This window comes from Gossypium hirsutum, chromosome D01 (assembly GCF_007990345.1).
Source record: "Gossypium hirsutum isolate 1008001.06 chromosome D01, Gossypium_hirsutum_v2.1, whole genome shotgun sequence".
Classification (NCBI taxonomy): domain Eukaryota; kingdom Viridiplantae; phylum Streptophyta; class Magnoliopsida; order Malvales; family Malvaceae; genus Gossypium; species Gossypium hirsutum.
In genome coordinates this window covers 4,100,409-4,111,190 of record NC_053437.1, presented here as the reverse complement: position 1 = coordinate 4,111,190, position 10,782 = coordinate 4,100,409, and the positions used below count along the sequence as shown (strand labels likewise).

Here is a 10,782-nt window from a genome sequence, read left to right as displayed (position 1 = left end):
AGATAACTTTGTGACATTAAGGACTAAATTAAATAAATTAAAAACTATAATGAAATTATTCTAGAGATAAAAAGTATAAGGTCCATAGTGAAAGAATGTAAAATTGGATTTTAATTTGATGTTAAATATGGAAAAATATGTGTATCTCGGGTATAGGGACTAAAATAAATAAAATGAAGAATATGTTGATAATGTGTTTGAATGTCATTTGAATGTGATCTAATATTGTTTTTACGATTGAATCATTGAACGTAGTTGAAGACAATGTTGGGTCGTCTCGAGAGAAAGGAAAAGCGAAACTTGTAGACAAGTGGCAAAAGAATTCAATTTGTACTTTTCTAATTTGAGTTCAATACATAAATACATATACATATGCATATATGCATATATAATTGTTGCAAAACTACATATTGAGGTAGGTGTATTACTGTTTCCTGACTCGATTTGTACATGATGATATTGAATGTCGAGAATTGACATGCCATAGGGTCACTGGTATAAAGATTAGAAGCCATTGTTGTCAAACAATTTCGGGTGGTAGAATGAATAGTATTAATAGATAATGAAAGTCATCGTTGTTAGGCAACCCAAGATGGTAGAATGTACTAGTTCTAAAAGTCATCGTTTTCAAGCAACCCGTGAAGACAAAGTAAAATAGATTCATGTATTCTTCTTAAGCCCGTGTCAAGTTAATAAGGGTTATAAAACTTGAATTTGCTAAATCATGTGCGATATGAAATCATGATGGAAATGATACATTATGTATACTTATGAAATTTCATATATGACAGCATGTGAAAGATCATGCGAACTGGTTTATATGTGCCCTATGGGTCGACATGGAAATGAAACAAATCAACAAAATCGAGGAAGAAATATGAAAATGAAATGAATTAGTGATATGCATTGGAATATAAATGAATTGATGCAATGATAGAAAACTTGGTATGTTATACTAATATTAGTTTATTACATGATATAAGGTATGCATTTTGGATATATGTGACATGAATTGAAAATTGATAACGTTGTAAACTAGTTCATGATTTGATTCTAATTCTAATATGTTATTTCTATTGCTATTTTTTATGGTATTATTGACTTGAATCACGAAAGTACCATTGAGCTTTATCTCTCAACGTATGATTTGTTTATTTCTGTGCACAAGTATTAGTAGATCTTAAAGTCTCGAGAGGTGAAGCAGAATCCATATCGTAGTTCTCCACTCAGCATTGCTTGTGCAATTCTTCACATTTTCGATATGCGGCATGTACCTAAAATTGAGTCGGTTTTAAGTAGTAAATTGTCGATTTGATATTTTGGGTACTAAATGTTAGTTTGATCTATGATACATGAGTTATTTTAAGGTATATATGTAAATAGCATAAGAATTATGAATGTAAGTATGCTAATGTTCATATATTGAGTTGTTACGATCTTATGTTCAATGATATTGTGGAATCAGTAGGTGATGTCATGACGACAAACCTTCAACATCGCGACGTGAATCACCGGCGAGTGGCATCGCAATCGCAGATCTTCGATGTTTTGATGACATTCATTGTTTGTCAAAGTCGTGATGTGATAACCTCGATGTTGCGACGCCAACCCGATAATTTTTAAAATGTTACATTTTAGTCCTCAACCAACTTTAGGTTATCGAATGAGCTTTTGTAAGCTCGTTTAAATCTCGAATTTGACTAAATATCATATTTTAATTAAGTATTTATCCTAATGAACTACATAACTTGTTTATTTGATAAAAAGAAAGTTGTAGTTGCTCCGGTAAAGAATGTGGTATCCTATAGTTTGGATTCGGCGATCGGGTCGAGTATGGGATATTACAAAATTACTGCTTCTTTAAAAATGTAATATTAAATAGTAGTTGAATGGAAATTTCACACTCAATATATAAAGAGATTATTTTAATAATGATGATTGAGTCTTATGAAATTATTTAATAGTGTGTATTTTAAGGATATCTTAAATTTAATTTTTGGAATAAATTAATTTTAAATTTGAGATAGCCTTAATATAAAGTTTGGTATATGAACTTGATATTTCTTTCTAATTTGGTAGTTAAACTTGTTTTGTTCAATTCAGTAAATGGACTTGACACTTTCAAGTAGTTCAATGAATTAAATGAAAATTTTTTAATAGTTCAATGACTCAAATGAAAACTTTTGAATAATCTAGTTACTATTTTATATCTTTTTGAAGTTGAGTAACTAAAATATAAATTTACTAATAGTTAGTGGCATTGGGTGTAATTTACCCTAAATAAAATTAGCAATTCTAATTTACTAAAGCTAATTTAAATATATGGAAAAACTTAGCATCACTATTAGAAATCATTATACCAATGTTTTACTAAGATATCAATGGCTTTTATTTTCTAGAAGGTTTGTGGTTTTATCGTTTGTTACCATATTATTTATTATTCATTTCTTAAAAGATTTGGGCATATTTCAAATTCGATAAAAGAAATTTCGATTATTTTGAGTTGCTTCTTTAAACATGAAATATTTATTTTTTTATATAATGCCTAGAACTGTTTAATTCTTAAAAAGGAGGATAACGCATTTTAGCGTACTCAAACCCATGTCCTCCTACACTGGCAATAATATCAATGCCAACCAAGCTAAGACTCAATTGGCAAATATGAAATATTAAATAGCGGTGAAATGAATATTGTACACTCAAAGAGATAAAAACTCTCCGAATATAAGTAGGGGTATTCAAACTTCGGTTAAAATCTAATTAACCGACTGAACCGATCTAATTCAGCTAATCAGTCGATTAACCGATCTAGTTCGGTCGAAGATCGGTTAAAGATGTTTTAGAATTTCGGTTAACGGTTAATTCGGTTCGAAATCAAGTAATTAACCGAATTTAATAAATAATATTATAGGTTATATGTATTACGCTATTACTAGTTCGGTTAATTTGATTAAGTTTGGCCAAACAAACATTATAAATTTATTTTCTTTCATATGTTTTATACTTGTTTTAACAAACAGAAAAAACAATACATATAAGTTTCGGTTAATTCAGTCAGTTAACTGAAATATTTCAGCTCGGTTAATTTTTTTTGAAAAAGTTTTGATTTGATTAACAGTTAAAAGATTAAAAAATTCATTTAATTCAGTTAATACTAATTTAATTCGGTTAACCGTTTTATCACCCTAAATATAATATATATATACTTTCCTTATGCTTATCATCATCGCTCCTTCTTCCTGCATCCATTTTCCTGAAGATCACATCCTCTTATCTATTGTTGACTTTTCTACCTCCAAAAAGATTTTCTAGTGTTTAAAGCTTGCCATCTTCACTGGGATTTTTCTTCTGAACCATTTGACCCCTTTCAAAGAATTGACTGCTCTCCTTGCTTGTTCCACTAACACAAACCTCATAAAAACAATTTTTCTCCACGTACACGTTTCTTCTTTGGAATGAAAATGTCCACGGCTTGTCCATACTCTTCTCCTCTTCTTCTTAACCATTTCCTATCTACCCTTTTCGGCAAATTATTGATGAAAATCGTTGCAACTTGAGTCTTCTGAAACCGACCATTTGTAATGCCTCCAACGATGAATTATTGGAACTTTGCCAATTGAATTGAGCTTCAAGAAAGTAGTGGTTTGTTTTTGTCTTTTAAAGAAGCGTAATTAACTAGCTTATCACATAGCATGAAATTCAATATAACGTTGTTCTCTTTTCTTTAAAATATGGGATGTCATGATAGGGTCAGTTAAATGTTGCAGCCCGATGCTCTCCCCCCATCCTTGCTCCCTCTTCTCTAAGGATGGTAGCCGGTACTATTTGAACAAACAAATTTTTATTATATAAATTTCATCAAATTTGGCATGGTTCATAAGTAAGTCTCAAATCCAAGCATATAGTCCTAATTATATACATTTTAAGACAAACAGTCCAAGAAGAAATCGAAGGATTGAAATTAAGAGAATTTATTTAGAAGTTAATTCATATGCAACATAAAAATTATAGATGTATTCAGTAGTAATAGAATTCAACGTACACCAATATAATGTTGATATCTTATTCTCTCAACTCTTAAGCGCACACATAATAAAAGGAAATGAAACAATCTTTTAAGTATAATGAAATCTTAATAGATTGCTCATTTAATAAGGTTTAGTGCAGTAACAATTGCGAAAGAAGTCATGGCAATGCCCACCAGTGAAACCCGGCTCTGCCTTGCAAATATTATCACAATTAGCGTCAAGTAAGCACACACCCCTGTATTCACTACTTTTGCTCTCACATATTCTATGTTCCTCCCCTGCCATATTCCTATCTCTGTTTCATTTCATGATAGTATATACGTATTAATGTCAAAGAAATAAAAAACAATACGAGGTGACTAATTTTATACTAAATGGGACGATTAGCTTTACTATATGCACATATATTAAATAAAGAATTAATAACAAAACTACTCAAAGAGAAATGGGACCATAGGCACCCATCATGATTATATAGTTAATGTGGTAACTTCATACTATCACCTCTTATTATTTTGTGAAAGAGTGAATATTAAATTTGTGTATATATATAATTTAAGACTGGACATATTTAGATCGATTTATGTCCATCTGAGCATGTTAATTACAAATATTTTGTAAGAAAAAAAATTGAATTTGTAGTGAATTAAATAATAAATTTAAATGATAAGAAATTGAAAATTTATTAAAGAGAAAATTTGTTGCGAGGAGAACCAACAGGACCAAAGCTGAAACTGGACGGGATGATCCTTCCATTTTAAATTTTATTAAAAGTATGAATATGTGAAAGAGAAGAGATTGAGAGTTTCTGATGGAATGAAAGCGAATCATTAAGATGCCTTTATATAAGCTTGAGATTGTAGTTGTTATCGAGGAAAAAAGGATGAATCCCACAATTTTTTGTTTTCCCTAGTCATCTTAAATCACATTCATTTACACCATAACAATGCCACTTATTTTTTTTTTAGAATTTTTGTAAATATTTTAAATAAATACTCAAGTTGATTGATTTTATATTTATTATTAAAATACCAAATTAATAATTTTATATTTTGTATATCTCAAATTAAATTAAATTTAATATGTTTTTTATACAATAAAAATTAATATGTTATATATGTTTTTTGCATAGCTTAGATTACTCCCTAACAAGTAAGTTATATGTTTTGAACCTATGAACTTACTAAGTTAATTTGAAGCTTACTCTAGTTCGTTTTTTTGTTTTCTGTAGTTTTCATTTTGTGGGACTCGGCGGTCAGGTCATCTTGAAGATCACACTATCCAACCTCTATTTTGGTAGACTTTTAAACGTTCATTTTGGTTATGTGACATGTTATAGGAGTTGGATTGTATATATAAGTGTTTTATAAAAGTAAAATGTGATTTGTGATGCATAAAATACATGTGCTTGTTGGCATGTTGATGTGTTTGATCATGGCTTAAAATAATAGCCTTATATGTGGTTATTAAGTTTAGTGTGTTGGAATAATTTAAGCATTTGGTAAGTTCAATTATGTTATAAAATGTTTGAATATAAATAATTGAAAATAAATTCTCTCTATTTTTTAACGGAGTAACAATCTCTCCAAATTATATAAATAATTCTACTGGTGCTATCTATTTATAAGGAGGGAAGATAGAACCCTTGTTGAATTGTAGATATTTATTTAAAATAGAAAAAACATCTTCGTAGTTCAACTAAAAGAGGGAGAAGGGCTAGTAGGGTGTTGATGATCACTAAATTAACTAAAAATACAACTAAGCAAAGCGCACTTATCGAATAATAACATAATTATAATGAGTAAAAAATATCGTATCTATAAAAATTAAAAGTACTAATAATTTACAATTTTTTTATTATTTAACCCATAAATTAAAGTGATTATTTTTAATTTAGCCGAACATATGTTAGGCGGTACTGGTCTGACACTCTGTGACTGAGTGACAAATTCTTCTTTTATTTTTTTTTTCGGTTTTTTTTTTTATGTTACAGCTTTTTTTCTCTTGACACGGTAATTTTGTTTTTACTTTGACAGGTGCCGCTGGTGTGTCCCCTGTTTACCTCGTCTTCACCAAAACCTTTATTAATTAATACAAGCCTGTATATTCTCCATTGTAGTTGCCTCGTGATTCACCAAGTCAAATTGATTGCTTCTAACGGTCCCCAAGCCTATATCCTCTCCCTGACATGAGCCACTAACAGGGTTCCCCATGCCTATACCCATAGCCCAAGCACTCTTATCTATATCATCTACTCCTTCCGTCTGATTGGTTTTTTCCACGTCATCTTCATCTTCCACATTCACTCTCCTTCAAATTGACTGTTCACATTCATCTGTTTCAGAAAGGTGGTTACCGCTAGAACTTTCCTCACTTGGAGCATTTGCTTTTGAACTTGTTTCATCTTCTCCTTCAGCCAAATCCTTGTTTTTCTTCACACAATCACATTGGTTAACCATAACAATTGGCTCTGCTTCCCTGACTATAACCTTGTAAATCTGATTTATTAGAACATGGATTTTACCCTTCACAAAAGTGTTAAAGCTTCTCGTGTCTAAGTCAACTCCTAACCACTCACCATACTTATGAGCTATGTTCTAAAAAGTCCCAAGGTTCCAAGCATGCAAAGGAACGTCAAAGCAAGTCAATCATCTCATTCATAATACTAGCTATTTCTTGCAATGCTTTGTATTCCACAGTGCACCCTACCAAGCTGCGTTCCAACCAATGGATATTTTCATTCTCAAATCTACTTTCGATCACTTCCATATCTTCAAGAATGTTTGAGTTCAAGTTTTCCCCTCCACGTCTCAGCACAGACATTTTCATTGTGTTCCAATGCTCTCGCTCTTACTTTGTCCTGCACATCACCTTTGACCAATTGAGCATTTTTTTTTTACTTTCCTTGTGTTTATCATCACCGCTCCTTCTTCCTGCATCCATTTTCCTCAAGATCCCATCCTCCTATAGATTGTTGACTTTTCTACCTATTTTCCTCCAAAAAGATGTTCTAGGTGTAAAGCTTGCACGTATAGTATTTTGCAAGTTTAAACTCTAAATGATAGCAATTTAGCATGCATGAAATTCAATAAGTAAATCTAAGATTTTAAAAATGTGATGCATTTAAACATTAAATACATCAACTATTTGCAGAAACATTTAAAGATAAGAATTTTATTGGAGTAATTTATATAAATTTTGAGTTTAAATATTAAATTAGATAAAAAATTAAAAGTCAAATTAGAAAAATGTCAAGTTTTGAGAACTAAATTTGATAAAAAAATTAGATACTAAATCAGAAAATTGACAAATTCAAATTTTAAATTCATCATTATAAACATAGGTAGCAAATTAAGCAAAAAAATATTAATTTGAGAAATCACAATTTAAAATGAGATCTCTAATTATATTGTCAAAAAAATAAAATTTTTATAAAAATTGAATAAGAATATTAGTATACTTACTCGCGATACATCTTTGGGTAGACTATATATTTAGTCAATTATGTATAGTTTAAATTATAATTTGAACATTAAATATTAAAAAAATACAATATAATTATTAACACTATTAATTTATTGTATTATTTAATGAGCCGTTAACGGAATAATAACAAGTAAATATGACACGTTAAATTATTGTTTCAAATAAAAATTTTAAATCAAATTGTACAATTAATCTCTATATTTTACTTCATGGGCAATCTATTTTCTAAAAAAAAAATTTAATTCAATTTAACTTCCCTACTCTCTTTTCCTTTTTTATTTCTTTATTTCTCACTCTTATTCTTCTTCTTCATTTCCTCTCCACGTGTCGCCCTTTCATAATCCAAGCCATTAATTTACACATGGAGCTACTCTAATCTCGTTCTCCATTATATTATCTCTTTATAATTATGATTTTATTTTGCGAACCTGTTTGGACAAAATTTGATTGACAACCTCTTTGATGGGCCAACATTAACCTTTATGGAAACCTTTGCTGTGATTACTGATTGACTATCAATGATGATTTGCTGATGCAACTTTTTTGCCAGCACCGATGAAGGTCGCACAAATCCATAAAAATTATAGATATATTTAATAGTAATATAATTCAATGTACACCAATATGTATTATTCTCTCAACTCTCAAGCACACACATAACAAGCGGAAATGAGGCAATCTTTTAAGTATAATGAAATCTTAATAGATTGCTCATTTAACAAGGTTTAGTGCAATAGCATCTGCGAAAGAAGCCATGGCAATGCCCACCATCGAAACCTGACTCTATTTTGCAGATACTATCACAATTAGCATCAAATAAGCATATCCCCTTGTATTCACTACTTTTGGTCTCACATGTTCTACCTTCCACTGTCATAGGTCCCATCTCTGTTTCATTTCATAATGATGTATACGTATTGTGAGGATGAATGTCAAATAAATAAAAAATATATTTAAACATATGGGATAGTTAACTTTAATATATGCACATATATTAAATAAAGAAATAATAATAAAACTACTTAAAGAAAAATGGGGCCATAGGCACCTTATATACTTAGTGTGGTAACTTCATATTAATCGTTACTGGTTACTATTTTGTCAAAGAGTGAATATCAAATTTGTCTGTATATATATAATTTAAGAGTTGACATGCTTAGATTTATGGTCATTGGAGCATGTTAAATACAAATATTTTGTATGAAAAATTTTGAATTTGTAGTGAATTAAATAATAAATTAAATGACAAGAATTTAAAAAAGCAATTAAGAGAAAACCTGTTGCTAGAAGAACCAACATAAGAAGGACTAAAGATGACATTGAACGGGAAGATTTCTCCATTTTAAATATTATTAAAAGTGTGAATATGTGAGAGAGAGAGAGAGATTGAGAGTTTTTGATGCAATGAAAGCATATCATTAAGATACATTTATATAAGCATTGAGATCGTAGTAGTTATCGAGAAAAAAGGATGAATCCCACATTTGTTATTTTTCTAGTGGTCTTAAATCACATTCATTTACACCACAACAACTTAGCCTATGTATTCGGGTTTTTTCTTTTGGTTTTTAAAATTTTGTTAAATATTTTATATAAGTATTCAAGTTTATTTTTTTATATTTATTATTAAAATATCAAATTAATAATTTGATATTTGGTATAAATCAAATTAGATTACAATATAATACGTTTTTAAACAATAAAATTTAATATGTTACTGTTGCGCGGAAGCGTGTGAAAGAGTAAAATTATTGTACTGAAAAATCACACTAAGTTCAATTCCCAGGAAAGAGAGGTAGATCACGAGGATCGCTTACATACCAGATCTTTCCTAGCCAGAATATCCCTCTATCGTAATTTAATAGCACAATAAATCACTACAATGACACTTGCAAAATATGCAGAACAAATAATAAAGAACACTAGAATTTTAACGAGGTTCAGCAAATTTTACCTACGTCCTCGGGCACTACCAAATATATTTCACTCCAAAAATACAAGTGAAAGTTTACAAATAGGGAGAGAGAACAATTGCCTTAAGTAGAGAATGGCAAGTGTGGGATGAAGAAAGTAAGCAATGGTTAGGCCTATTTATAGTTGAGGTTCAAGGATCAACTTGCAATGTCCCTATACAATTAGGGACCAAAATTGCAATTATCCCATGCCAACTTTTAACCCAACTTGCCAACCAATATTACTTTCTACTTTCGGTGCCCACCCTTTTTGACTTTTCAAACAATGTGGGTGGGTTCCAATAATCTCCACCTTGAAGATTTGATTAGGATAATCTTATCTTCACACAATTCTTTCTGCCTTTGACAACAATACTTGATAGTGCCTTCTTCAACTGTTAAACTTGCAGGATATTAATCAAGTTCAAACAATGTTCGAACTTGGTTGCTGTTACCACCTTGGTCATCATATCTGCGGGATTATCTGCAGTCTTGATCTTCTGAAGACAAATTTTCCCCTCTTCAATAATTTCCCGCACAAAATGGAATCGTACGTCGATATGTTTTGTACGTGCATGATAGACTTGATTCTTTGCTAAATGAATAGCACTTTGACTATCACAATACACGTTAATATACTCCTGAACCAACCCCGAGGTTTTAGCCATACCTTGTAACCAAATAGCCTCCTTTACAGCCTCTGTTACAGCCATGTACTCGGCTTCTGTGGTTGACAATGCAACTGTAGACTGTAGTGTAGACTTCCAACTTATTGGTCCTCCAGCAAGTGTAAACACATAACCGGTGGTTGATCTTCGCTTGTCCAAATCACCGGCATAGTCAGAATCAACGTACCCAATAACACCTTTACCAAGTGTATTATCCTGCTTGAACAGTAATCCAACATCCACGGTCTTCTGAATATACCGTAGAATCCATTTCACAGCTTGCCAATGTCCTTTTCCAGGATTATGCATATACCTGCTCACTATACTAACTGCCTGTGAAATGTCGGGTCTTGTACACACCATTGCATACATCAAGCTACCCCCTGCATTAGAATACGGAACTTGCAACATGTATTCTTGTTCCGTATTCGTCGAAGGAGATAGTTGTGCAGAAAGCTTGAAATGAGAAGCCAACGGGGTACTTACAGGTTTGGTCTGCTCGTTCATGCCAAACTGCTGTAGTACTTTCTTCAAATACTGCTTCTGAGACAAGCTAACTCTGCCATGAGCTCTATCTCTACATATTTCCATGCCGAGAATCTTTTTAGCTTCTCCTAGATCTTTCATCTCAAACTCGAGATTGAGTTG

At 31.1% G+C, this 10,782-nt stretch overlaps 1 long non-coding RNA gene across 1 annotated transcript; it reads right to left on the bottom strand.

Moving 5' to 3' along the window:
- Nucleotides 1-8,085: 8,085 nt before the first annotated feature.
- LOC107956901 (uncharacterized) lies at nt 8,086-8,920 on the bottom strand. The gene is made up of 2 exons (XR_001700302.2): nt 8,792-8,920; nt 8,086-8,402 (listed from the first exon to the last, which is right to left on the bottom strand). It is a non-coding gene; the product is annotated as an uncharacterized lncRNA (long non-coding RNA).
- Nucleotides 8,921-10,782: the final 1,862 nt, after the last annotated feature.